The 13,611-nt window shown below is 36.8% G+C and overlaps 1 protein-coding gene across 2 annotated transcripts in view; it reads right to left on the bottom strand.

The window, feature by feature from the left end:
• The window catches only part of lpp (LIM domain containing preferred translocation partner in lipoma), a 235,255-nt gene extending 224,172 nt beyond the window's left edge, over nt 1-11,083 (bottom strand). The window contains exon 1 of one of the 2 annotated variants that reach the window (XM_056246335.1): nt 10,968-11,083. The gene's annotated coding sequence lies outside the window, so the exon portion shown is untranslated. The remainder of the gene's footprint in view (nt 1-10,967) is intronic. The other variant, XM_056246334.1, reaches the window with a different exon arrangement.
• Between the last annotated feature and the right edge of the window lie 2,528 nt (nt 11,084-13,611).

The raw sequence follows: 13,611 nt of genomic DNA, 5'->3' as shown, positions 1-13,611 counted from the left end.
GTAGTGCACACGTGAGTTGCTCTGTGGTTGACTGTCATAATCCACATTCTAATGTTTTTTCTTTACCCAAAACTGACCAAACTACAAGGGACAAGAGGATGAAATTTATTTTTAATGACGCTGTTCCAACAACCATCTCAACTTGCTCAACGTTAGGTGTCTGCGCTAAACATTTCACAAAAGAATCTTTTACAAATTTGGGGCAATATCAGGCGAAGTTGGCATCGAAGCTACGTTTGGAAAAAGGTGCCATTCCAACAATCAGGGACTTGCCTGAATTTGAAACGGTAAGACTGTGTTTTTATTACTATATTTTGTGTAACAAACAGCAGCTAACTACTAATGCGGTTAATGTATGTGATAAGGATAGATACATTTAAAAAACAGTCAAGAATTAATAAACATAAAGAAAAACATAACGTTACATGTCTGCAGATGAAAATGATTAAATATCTAAAAAACCACAACGTCAAAAAAGGCAAAAACAACACATTATAGCAAACGTTAATCTCTATAACCACTGTAAGCTGAAAATAAAGTAGACTACATCTCCGTTAATGTAATCTACATTAAATTAAAGCTAAACTTATGTGGGAGAAAATAGCAAAAAAACGTTTTAGCTCGTTACTGATGTTAATGTATGTCTCAGTCAAAAAAATTGTCTTTACCATTCAGAGACATGTTGATGTAGACGTCCTTCAATTGACTGTTGTTCCTCTTCCGTTTCCAGCTCTGGTTCAGAGTCTGGCTCAAACATATACGGTCCCGTAGGTCGCGGCCAGGTCGGGTTCATTAACAACTTGCGCCATGATCTCTTTTTGGAATGATATGCTGAAGTTACCTGCGGTGTCAAGCCCCCTCCTTCCTGCCACCAATCAACGCGCCCCTCATTTGCATTATTAAAATGACCGTCCACGACAGCCAAAACCTCGCATCAGATCTCGCGAGACAATAATGCATTCAGAAATAAGGGTCAAACGAGCTCTGTGTTTATTTTTTTCCAATTTTTCTTTTTTAGAAGGGCATGAAATGACTATAATAGAGCGTGGGTATCAAAGTTAATACTACATTATGACTCCTTTAACTAACATTAACAAAGATTAATAAACACTGTAACAAATGTATTGCTCATTGTTAGTTCATGTCAGTTAAAACATTCATGTTAACTAATGAACCTTATTGTAAAGTGTTACCAAGATGATGATAATAATAATAATAAATGTAAATACATACATATACATACTGTATATATATAAGTGCCATCTGAAATTTTCTTCTAGAATGATCATTTTTATCAAGCTAGTATATTTAAGTTAAGTAATTTCACTTAAATGACAATTAATAGGTCATTTTCATTGTCATTTAAGTGAAATTACTGAACTTAAATATACTAGCTTGATAAAAATGATCATTCTAGAAGAAAATTTCAGATTTTCACTTAGAGGCTTTTGCATCTGAACTCTTCATATATATATATATATATATATACACACATTTTGTCAATTCAGACCACTACTTTAAAGCAAGACCTGGTCTCTTAAAGGATTAGTTCACTTTCAAATTAAAATTAGCCCATGATTTACTCACCCTCAAGCCATCCTAGGTGTATATGACTTTCTTCTTTAAGACGAATACAATCGGAGTTATATATAAAAAAATCCTGGCTCTTCCAAGTTTTATAATGGCAGTGGATTGCAACCAACAGATTGAAGGTCAAAAACGTGCATCCATCCATCAAACGAACTCCAATCGGCTGCGATGAGTTTGTGTAAGAAAAATATTAATATTTAAAACTTTATAAAGTAAAATAACTAGTTTCCGGCCAAACGAACATACAGATTCCACTTAAGTGTAAAGCGCAACTTATGCGAGTAATGCGATGTACTGCTGATATTTGCGCTACGCCATGACGCACTACGCTACTTCTGACGTCATAAGTTTCGTAAGTTGCGCATTAGGGGCAAGTAGACTGCGTATGGCCGTTTGGCCGGAAGCTAGAATTTCACTTTGTAACGTGTTAAATATTAATATTTTTCTTACAGAAACTCATCGTTTTGCTTCAGAAGGCCTTTATTAACCCCCCTGAGCCGCGTGAAGTTCGTTTATGACGGATAGATGAATGTTTTTGAGCTTCAATCTGTTGGTTGCAATCCACTGCCATTATAAAACTTGGAAGAGGCAGGATATTTTTTTATACAACTCCGATTGTGTTCGTAAGAAGAAAGAAGAAAGTCATATACATATAGGATGACTTTAGTGTGAGTAAATCATGGGCTAATTTTCATTTTAAAGTGACTTAATCGTTTAATGGAACTGATACCTGCTTAATGTTCAAAATAAAAATGCAGTTCATAAGGAAGGAATTACAATCTCATGCGTCATTACTTTCTAAACATGCAGAGCAGTATGCTAGGCATGAGGGAGATGAGACGTTCAACTATGTCAAGCTATGTCTGTGCATAATAACTGTACTTAGTTAAACTTCATGGTAGTAAAAACAATAGTATTTATTGTATGGATGAAATTATATAGGGGCTAATGGTCCCCGGGAAGTTTGAATTTGAGACTCCTATAAAATAGTGGCCTACATAGAACGCGGTTAGAGAAACACAATGTCCTGCCTGTACAAATCCATTCCTTCTTAATGTAAATAAAATGTCCCGCAACCCTGTATTTGAGCTTTTTAAAGTTTCCCTTTAAAGGAAGTATAGCTCAACATACTTGACAGTAGTTCTTCACACCATGAGTAACACATTCCACAAATCCTCAGCATATATTACCAAACAAAGACAAGAGTCACATAACCATATAAAATGCAAAGCCATCTCAGAGCACATGAAGAGCACAAGACCCAATAAAACCCAATCAATAAAACCCAGACAGTTCCAGAGAAAGCAAGTGCACACATATTTTGTGCAAAGTACTTTAAACTAACTGTACATTTATATATGACCAAATATACAGATAATTAAAAAATGACCCACAAAAAAAAACCTCTAGGAAAAAGTTAAGTGGCTTCTACCAACAAATACACCCAAAAAAATGAAGGCCTTAAGCAGCAGCATCAACTGCTTGTTTTAAGATATACCTCCGCTGTGAAGAGCGCATCTGCAAGAGCAATGTGCCACAAGGTAAACGAGAAGAGAAGAGAAGAGAAGAGAAGAGAAGAGAAGAGAAGAGAAGAGAAGAGAAGAGAAGAGAAGAGAAGAGAAGAGAAGAGAAGAGAAGAGAAGAGAAGAGAAGAGAAGAGAAGAGAAGAGGATACTCACAGCATCCCGTGTTGTCTATGGACTAGAGCTCAGTGAGGAGGACCTACAGCCAGGCCCTTATGCTGTTCAAATGACTCATAGTGCTTCTTCCTGCTGCACTGAGGAGTCATGAGGAGGTAAACATTTCCAAATATGGAAATAAAAAACGTGAAAGATTGGGGGCAAAATTTGATTCGGCTTGCTTTTTTCAGTCTGGAATGCCACTCTTTTTCACTGGCCAGAGTAACATAGAAGCCGAGTTTGTGGTTCGTACCATTTGCAGAATAACAATGATAATTGCTGTGAGTTATTTAAGAGGGGGGCTGACACACTCACAATGGCCTACAAGAATAAGACAAACCACAGTATCTAAAAGTAGTCTCGAATGCCTCCAGTGAGGACAACACAACTGAACCCCAAGACCCTCAGACAGCACTATGCTGCTGCTGACCCACACAAACACAACCAAACTTGATACAGTGCATACCACACCGAATCATATTTATTTATGTATGTGGAGTAAAATGTATGAATGAATATATTCATATTTAAATAATCACGACTTTGTCTTTTGTGACTATATTAAAGTCACGCTGAAACAGAAGTAGCAAAGGATCTTTTCTTCCATATAGTGGCGTACAATTGAGCGAAACAAATTAACAGGGAAAAAATGTATGACGGTGACTTGGTTCTATCCATCAGTTGCTGATTGGATATAGGTAGAACTGAATGCGAGTTTGCAGTTGATTCTAAGCAAGGAGCAGGGTTAAGCGGACTAAATGATTGGAGAAGTCCAAGATACATCACCAGAACCAGAAGATCGAGGTACGACATTTTGGTGAAAAATTACGAGGTCATTTTTTTTTTTTTTTTTTGAAAACATACATGGATGAATCATTCCCAATAGATCAATAACATGCATTTAAAAAAAAAATGAATTGTCACACAGAGTGACTTTCACTGAAATTTCCATCTGATCCATACACAAAAAGCTTTGGATAACTACTTTTAAGTGCATCCATTTTTTTTTCCTGATGTAATTGTCATGAAAATAGTGTCCCAATGCAAACAAGTAAATAAATGAAACTAAGTTTATTTTCATTTAAAAATTATTATTATTTTATAAAAAAAAAAATTATGATTTTGTGGCAAAATATGAGCCTCCTTGTGAGATTCACCCAGATATCTCCTTTTGTGTAAGTGAAATGAGGGTGAGTAAGAGACAAACTATCCCTAGTCAGCATGGAATCACTCCTTTGTTTTATCTGCGCTCTGAGCTAAGGGATGGAATGGTTGTCCTTCACAACTTCCATGTCCAGAACATATTGCAGGGACTGACCAAACATGGAAATTGGAGTGACGCTCTGGAGCTAGAGCACTTTGGCAGCCTATTTCTATAGTTTTTCATAAAACAAAAACAAGCACAACATCTGATTCCTGTACCACCTTTACATTCTTCTGTGCCACGTTAGCTTTCAGCAAGAGATCAATATTCATACAGGTCAATATTCATTGGGACTGCAAACTGAAGTGCATATAGTGGTTCAGAATGAGTGCACAAACTATATGAGCAGTGAATGTCTAGATTGAATGTACAACCAAGGACTGTCATAACGACAGAGAGCTTCAAGTGCTCCATCCGAGTCGGCTAAGCGGTATTGCTACACTCAAAAGCCAAAAAAACGATGTATCTATTTCACATCAAAAGCCCATTTTCCTGTGAAAAGCGGTTGTTCGTTGTCTGACAGAGGTCGTAATAAGACCTGTGAGTAAACCTGTATTCTGTGCAGTGTGATGATTATTATCATTATCAGCTTTTTGGGAGAAATACAGCATCCTGTTTTAAAAGAGCAGAGCGTTTTCTGAGAATGTTGAGTCGTTTAACATCTTCTGCTGATAAGCTGTAGCTGTGACTGAGTATGTTTAATAAGGTGCAACAAGACAAGACCAGATCTGACCCTATAAAGCAGTCAACACATTAACAGATAACTGGCTTATGCTCAACACATACACAGGTCACGGGGGTCACTTGTGCGCAGATGTTTCCATCCATATACCATTGCCGTGCCAAGCTTAATTTAAAAGCCACTAAAAAACTAGGTTACATTCATAGACGAATAAACACAGAATGTATTCCTGAAATCGTGAAATTAATCTCACTGATTGCCTCACGTAAAGAGCAGAGCTCCGTGATATCACAATCATAAAAGATAGCATATGTAATTAAAACATATTAAAGCCCTGAATGTCTAATCTTTTGCAGACAAGAGCATTGTTTATACAAAACAAAAGTCTTTAGAAATTCAACACAAAGCAAGTGATGGTTAGTCCAGGCAGAGAAGGCTGGTATTTCGTTATTAGTGCATTTCGACAGGGTTTCACTTTAGAGCTAAAATAGCCCTTTAATGCCTGAAACCACAGAGGGGATTGTAGAAGTAATAATAACCCATTTACAGGGGGTTAAACAGTGTCAGAGAGAGTGACTTCAGGTGATTAAAGATGCCTAATTAACTGTGGCCCAGCACTCACTCAGAGGAGAGCTGGCCGGCACAACCCACAACTGAGCACATCACTGTGGGACTTGGATTATTTTTGCATATATTTTTGTGATGTATCCCTGTATAAAATGTGATGGGATTCCATGCTGATCCAATATAGGAACAGATACTTCAGGGAACATGTGGTCATTTGAGATGATCAGCTTTTTTCGTTAGTCATGCCTGCTTGGTCAACTAACGGAAGCCTAAACTTCCGAGTGCAGATATCCTGTTTCTAAAAATATGTCATTTAATTGTTTTATACAAAATTTCTTAAATGTAATATTACATATATGTAAAATAACTTAAATTAATGAATAAATATAGTTTTTAAAAAAACATGGACTTTTTACATGGACTTTGAGTATACAATATTACATAAATGTAATATTCCATGTTTGTAAAAATAAATAAATAAAAAATGAATAAACTTAAAAAAAAATGATTAAATGTTATCATTAATTCTTGATGTATCTCAGATGTATTCTGCTGCCCTCTAGATCAACCATAGCAAGGCTTATTACTTGATGACTAATACAACATCTCAATAATTTGAAAATGTTGCGCCCTTTCAACATCACATGTATAAAAAAAAATCTGAGATGGATGAATCACAACAGCCAGAAAATCATCACTCCTAAGATTGTGCAAACAAACTCAGCTCTTAAACAGCTTGGGGTGTCTGAGACTCCAACTACAAAGAAAAGCACATTACAAAGACAAAGAAAAGAGAACCTGGCATGAAATGCAAAAAATAAATAAATTAAATTAATTGTAAAAAAAAAAAATAGTTACATAGGAAGCAAATGTGTCTAGTTTTAAGAATGTTTAGAAATGTTTAATAAAAAACAAGACCAAACTACTGATTGCAAATTAGACGTAAATTATTTTTGCATTCTGTAAGTCTGTAATATGGCCATATAAAAAGGTGTCAAGATATCTTGCTGCATCTTAAAAGCTAATCATAGCAGGTCAGAGAGCTTTAACACATACGCTCAACCAAGTGTAGAAAAACACTTATCTATCTGTTATTAATGATGTGAATATTTTTAAAATCAAGTCAGTGGGTTGAAACAAGTCGTGCATCTACGGAAGCAGAGGCGCGCACAAATTCCCAAAAAAATCTGTGTACACCGCCACGCGATGATGTCATTTTAGCCACGTGCACCTTCACGCTCGTGTGAAAACGGCGAGTATTAAACCAGGCTTCACAGGACTGGTATTTGTCAAAGAAAAGGGAGGATGCGGCCAATACATTCTTATTTGGTTGTCAACGGACAGTGGACCAAAGGAAATTTGAAGGTTCTACAAAAGAGAGTGATGAAACACTTCATCAATAACAACCTGGACAAGCGGAACAGCGTTTAATCCACATAAATCGAGAAGGCCTGTCCGGCCGTGGTAATAAGCATACGATGCTCATGTTTCTAAATGTGTGTGAACACATCTCAGCTGTCCTTCCTCTTATCGGCTCGCTCCTTCCTCTTTCTATCTCCGGCTAAAACACTGCATGTCCTTTTTACGGCTGCAGGTGTCTTCTTAGCCTTGTATGCTAATGTGGCAATCTGTCTTTCTCCTTGCGAGCACTTGAAGGGAATGTGAGGAAGCTTGATTACCCAGAGTTCAGAGGGAGATCAAAGTCATAGTGCAGCTGACTTTTAGTCGGGCAGCGTTCCTTATACTGCTGTGTCAATGAGTGCAGTGAGAAATGAGCACAAGTCTGCTGTAAATCATAACCGCGCGAGCGACCGCTGCATCATCCGTCTCGCAGTCCGGAGCCTGTTCCACACCACATCCTAAAGGACAGAGTCACTGTACACTCATTCATCCACCTCTCATCCTGCATGTCTGTTTCCTGTGTACTTAAACTACACAGATCCGTCCTCACTATGCCTCTTGGAAATTGGAGTGCAACAGTAGAAAAATGGAGCAGAAGTGCAGCTGTTCTATCAGACTACTGAATTTGACATCGAGGACTGAGACTCATTGGAAATTATAGCTTTGTTCAAAACTTGTTCATTGAGCAAATTATGCTTTCAGATGGAATACATTAATGTCAGACTAATTTAAACAGTCAAATCTGATTCAGCTGTAGGCACAAGGCCGTAGTTACTGTAATCACAGCTGTGCTGAAATCCAGGACTGATATTGCTTTTATACAAAAGTTAATTTAGTAACTGCAATTTCAGAAAAAACGTGGCTAGTAATATTTTTATCTAAAATATTTTAGTATTTCACTTATTTGTGCTCCACAAACAAAAACATTTCCAAAAGAACAAGGGATATGGCCAAATCTAAATTCTGGCCAATTCAAGCAGAAAATTATTCCAATGTTATGATTGAAAACTGATAAATGGCTGATTGTATAAATTAATATATATTTTGTTAATAAAAAAAAATAAAAAAATAAAGCAATATTTTTAGGCATCACAACATTACAATTTAAAGTATTACAGTTGGATAATCGTTTTGAGATTTGCTCAAATTAATAAATTAGTTGTGTTATTAAAGATTAAATATGAGTAAGCAACAAATGACAGCGAAGGTCATTTAAATGTAAAAATAGTTGGAAATGAGCATCAAATATTGAATTTTGACTTCAGGAGCTGCTCCACAAAATCTTCTGCACCATTCATATAGTTTGGGTAATGCTTTTAGTGCCCAAGAAACCTTTCCAATTATTGATGTTGAAAACAGTTGCTGAATAAAAGCATTCATTTCTTTAAAAAAAAATTTTTTTAAACAAACTGACCTTTTTGACACCCGAATTGTGTGTTTTATCTGCGATGCCTGTGCTTTGTCCTAGCTGTGACACAACTCCCTTCTTGTATGGTGTATGACCCTCTTTAAAGGCCTATTAAAAATAGCTATTAAAACCATCAGCAATTTTAAACATATTATTCTAAACGGGCACTGAATGTAGCTCCCAATAAATAATATTTTACAATGGAAAGGCTCTGGGGTCTAGGACTTGATTCAATGAGTGAACTGAATTGTTCATGACACCAGGATTAACTTTTACATAAATCAATTATATTATATGCTCACTATAATTGCTTTGTTTATTTGTGTATTTATAACTTTCAGTTGTCACTTTTGCTCCAGACAGCACCTGATGATGGAGTCTCCATAGCAACAGAAAGAAGGCACGATATTTTGTTCCTACAGTAACCTACAGTCATACGGCACAGAGTCAATATTCATAGAAAGTCTGCACTAATGGCAAAACGACAGTCAAGGGAGTGAGCATGGAAGACTAGGCTCAAAGGCAGGATTCATCTTTTAACTTTAAGCATCACTAGCCTGTCAGACATGTCCTCTTTTTTAATGCCTGCTGTTGGGTGAGATGTAGTTTGGAGTTAAAACTTTTTGGGGGGAGGCTAGAGTGAGAGTGGGAGTGTGGGGGGGGGGGAATAACAGAAATTATTCAGTTTGATGGCTGGGATGCCTTGATGTTATTGATTAGAGATTCATTTCAAAGTAGAATTCGGAATGTCGTCTTTGTAAGGAAACAGATAAATATTTTAGCACTTACCTACTTTTAAGATGAACAATGTCTGTATTCTAGTCATTTTAGATGACTTGAAATGGAGATATTTGCTTTTCTGACAAGAAAATGTCTTTCAGGAGGAAATAATTATGTTCATACTATTAGTTGCACACACACACAATAGTGTAGTCCATATTGGACTAAATGCTCGGATTGCAGCATTGGATTCATGCTTTACCAAAAAAAACAAAAAAAAAAAACATTATGAACATCAAAATCTCATTTACTTTCAAAAGTAAATAGAAACATTCTATTTCAGCAATTAAACCCATGAATGACAGGGCTACACTGACAAAACAAACCCATATTATCACCGTAGAGTTGGTTTGCTAAAGTCTGATGAAGATCAATAGGCCGCTACAAAGCGCAACTCACAACAAATTGCATATATTAAACTTCAAATTCACAAGACTGTCTAAACACTGTTAACACTGGGTGCATCTTAACTACCTCCATACTGTGGTTTAAGAAGCAGTTTAAAAGCAACAGGCTCAAATCACCCAGACTGATGTTCAAACCATCCAGTGTCTTTCTGTTTCAACCTGCACCCAAATTACCAGAGCATTCATGCTATGGTTTCAATAGCCTAATGTAAATATGTGAGTGTAAAAACCAGAATACTGAAACTTGAGACATGGGCCAGAATATTGATCTATAAAATATAAACAAATATAACTTAACATAAACCACCCATTTGTTTGTCCCCTTTGAAATCAGACATCATCACTACAATGTTCCTGACACAGATTGTTGCTCTGTCAATATTTGTGGAACATTTTGTGCGTGTGCGTGTGTGTGTGTGTGTGTGTGTGTGTGTGTGTGTGTGTGTGTGTGTGTGTGTGTGTGTGTGTGTGTGTGTGTGTGTGAGTGTGAGTGTGAGTGTGAGTGTGAGAGAGAGAGAGAGAGAGAGAGAGAGAGAGAGAGAGAGAGAGAGAGAGAGAGAGAGAGAATGTGATTTTTGCAGAGACTTCAAGGTACCCTACATTCATCTCGCAGAGCAACACATATCCATATGTCAATTCAGAGCAAAAGATTTTAAATCACAATATTCTCAAGGTAACACTCAGGTATTCCCTCTATTGACCTGTAAACAAACACATAATGCGTTGTAAGTTGTGCAGCATCACACTGACATTTGAATTTAACAACGCAAGCAAAGCACATGGCCATCACTAATCTTTCGTATCTGTTGCTGTTGTAAGCAGAAGCCACGTCTCTGTTACAATCCTCCTGCACACGAACCCTCCAGCCTATTTACTTCCGCATTCTTCAAAAGAAACACAACAGCGCAAGAATGTTTCTGAATCACAACACGGTCCGTTTCAGAAGTTCGTTGCAACAATCTACTAATCGTATTCAAAGTACGCCGAAATCTTCTAAATGTTCGCTCAAATGTTTCGGCTGCGAGGTAAATACAAGAAACAAAGTTCGCCCCCTCCTTCTAGCAATCCCACGCCCTCCATTTCAATGGCACAGCTCGAATCTCTCACTGAAGAACATATAGCTGCTAGTTGTCAAAAATAGTTCGAGCTGTAGAGATCTCGCGCATTAACAACGCTGCGCTGTCCCGGGCCCGCGATCGTTGTTTCAGCGCATGGAGCCGCCCCTCGAAAGCTTTAATAGTTCTCTTACCTCTCTTTCTAGGAATCACAGACTTTCAAATCCCCACTTAAAGTGAAACTTCTTTTTCCCAAATCTAGGAGAGTAACAGGCAGTGACGTCAGAGGGCGAAATTCCAGCCGACAGCACACACACACTTACACACAGTCACAGAAATTTGCCCATGTATGGCAGTCTCAGCCAGCTCTCATGCAATATCTCTTCCTCACAACGGCCGGGTGTATTTATATTATTGTGCAAACAGTGTAATAACTGTGATTATTCATCATGAATTGTGTCACCATTTATTAAAGCTTGTATGCTGTCCTCTTTGTGTCTGCTGCAAGCACTGCATTTAAGGGATCAGGGTTACATTTTGTTACAAAATCAAATGAAATGCTTATTTTGATTAATTCAGCCAGCTGTGGTCTGAACAGAAGGACATTCTGTGGGCCGACTTAATGTAAAAACTTCAGAAGGGAGAATGCAAATACAATTTGACTAAAATTTGTGGAGTGGAAGAGTGAAGCAGTGTATGTGTGTGTGTGTGTGTGTGTCCATTATGTGTGTGTGTAACATTATGGGGACAATATCCGAAATCTTTGTCCTTGTGGGAAAATGTGGTGATCCCCATGAGGAAAACAGCTTATAAATCATACTAAATTATGTTTGTTTGTTTTTTTATGTAAAAAATAAAGAACGTTTTCTGTGATAGGTTTAGAGTAAGGGGATATAATATACAGTTTGTACAGTATAAAATCATTGTCAATGGACATGAAAACACAACACATGCACGTGTGTGTGTGTGTGTGTGTGTGGCAGTGGTTTGATATGTTTATGTTAAACATTATTATTATTATTATTATTATTAAATAAGAATAATTTTTAAGGTATGTGTGGGGGGGGGGGGGGGGGATTCTCCAAAATAAAATGAAATATGATATTATTGCTATATGGTGGTTACCCTTTCTTTCTTTCTTTTTCTTTTTTGATGGTGCAAACTAAAACTATAGCTGTTGGTAGTATGTTTGTGGGTTTTTTTTTTTGTATATTACCATTTAATTTTTTTGCTGTTTTATGCATGCTTTTATTTATTTATTTGCATTTTTATTTAACTTTTCAAATTGGGCTGAAAACCCACAGTGACAACTTGCAGTGTGACAACATGCCTCAATCAGCCAATGCGTGTCTAATGAACTCTTATCTTTCTTCCTCAGGAATTTCGGTGGAAATCTTCAAAGCTATTATTTTGCAGCCAAAACTTGTGCTTATATATAAACATTATTTCCTATATATGGCATTTGGGTTGGGTCAAATCATACAAAGCATCAAAAAGCACTTCAGAGATGAATTTCAGAAATATTCCTGGGATAATAATGAATAAGACAAAAAAATGATTAAATAATTATTAATTTAGCTTCTTTAAAATGGTTTAAAATGAATTTCTACTAGGGGGAGCAGCGTACTCACTCATCAACCAGAGATAATAGTAGACACGTGTGTACACGTAGTGTAATTCAATAATATACCTCACAGATAAGTCGATGATCTGTTTAGTCTAATCTCCTTTCACACTTCATTCGACAGGACGCTTGATTCTCTCAGACACAGCCTGCCCTTCAACACCCGCCAACACTCAACCACATTCTGCAGTTTGCATTTAAATATGAAAGTTTGCATGTTCAGCTGTCAATGCAAATATCATAGCAGTGCTTCGCTTCTTTATTTGATTTATTTCTGCTAGGGAATGTACCACAATAGCTTTGAATGATGATGACAGTGGTGTCCACACACGCTAAAGGTAACAGTTTGAGATAAACCTCATCGTCATCTGAATAACATGGTTCATTCAGACTTTCGCCAGAACAGTTTAAATGTAGTAATTTTGGGTCCTACAAAAGATAAACAAGATGAAGCCCTAGAATGGGACTATTGTAACTAGAGGGGTTTAGTGGGTGTGACAGAATCATACATTTGGTGTGAATTGTATGAGGGTCTCCTGGTTGTCTACAGAAATGGTGTTTCGGTAGAATGAAAATAGACTTGTGTTACACCACAATACAAACTTTGAGTCAAGAAAAAGAAGTCTTACCACAAAATAAACCCCAAATTCTCACATTGTAAATTCAGTGAAATCGGCATAAATTCTATTTTGGCTGTTTTGGCAATGATTGGCTTCCCATCGTTACCATAGCTGGAATGAGACTTGTGTTTTAGAAAGAGAAATATTGTCAGGCAAGGACACTGGTGGCCTGATTTTTCTTGTATATAGAAAGTGGAAGTGCAGTCACTTGAAGCTCTTATCTATCTCTTCATCATAGTGACTCATAAATATTCACACTTGAGTTCATGATATGGAGTTCACGGTATTTGACACGCTGCTGACAACTTTTTGTAGTGAATATAACTAGCATCCAAATGTAAATTAGGATTTGAATCAGTTGGCAAACATGCTGTGATCAAGTTCTCATATTAATGTAAGAACAGTTTCATGTTCTTAATTGCTTTGCGTGTTTTATTCTCAGTCTCTAACATTATCCTTCAAGGTATTAAATATAAATAGCGCAGCTAAATTAATAAATAAATAAATGTAAATGGCTCATTAAAAGGTTCTGTTAAGACTTAATCTTACCTTAATATATATCTATATACAGTATACAGCTTGGTTAGAAATGAC

This window comes from Rhinichthys klamathensis, unplaced genomic scaffold (assembly GCF_029890125.1).
Source record: "Rhinichthys klamathensis goyatoka isolate OS25496 unplaced genomic scaffold, OSU_Roscu_1.1 h1tg000036l_1, whole genome shotgun sequence".
Taxonomy (NCBI): Eukaryota; Metazoa; Chordata; class Actinopteri; order Cypriniformes; family Leuciscidae; genus Rhinichthys; species Rhinichthys klamathensis.
Note: the sequence above shows the minus strand (reverse complement) of the source record. Positions and strands in the feature narration are given on the sequence as shown.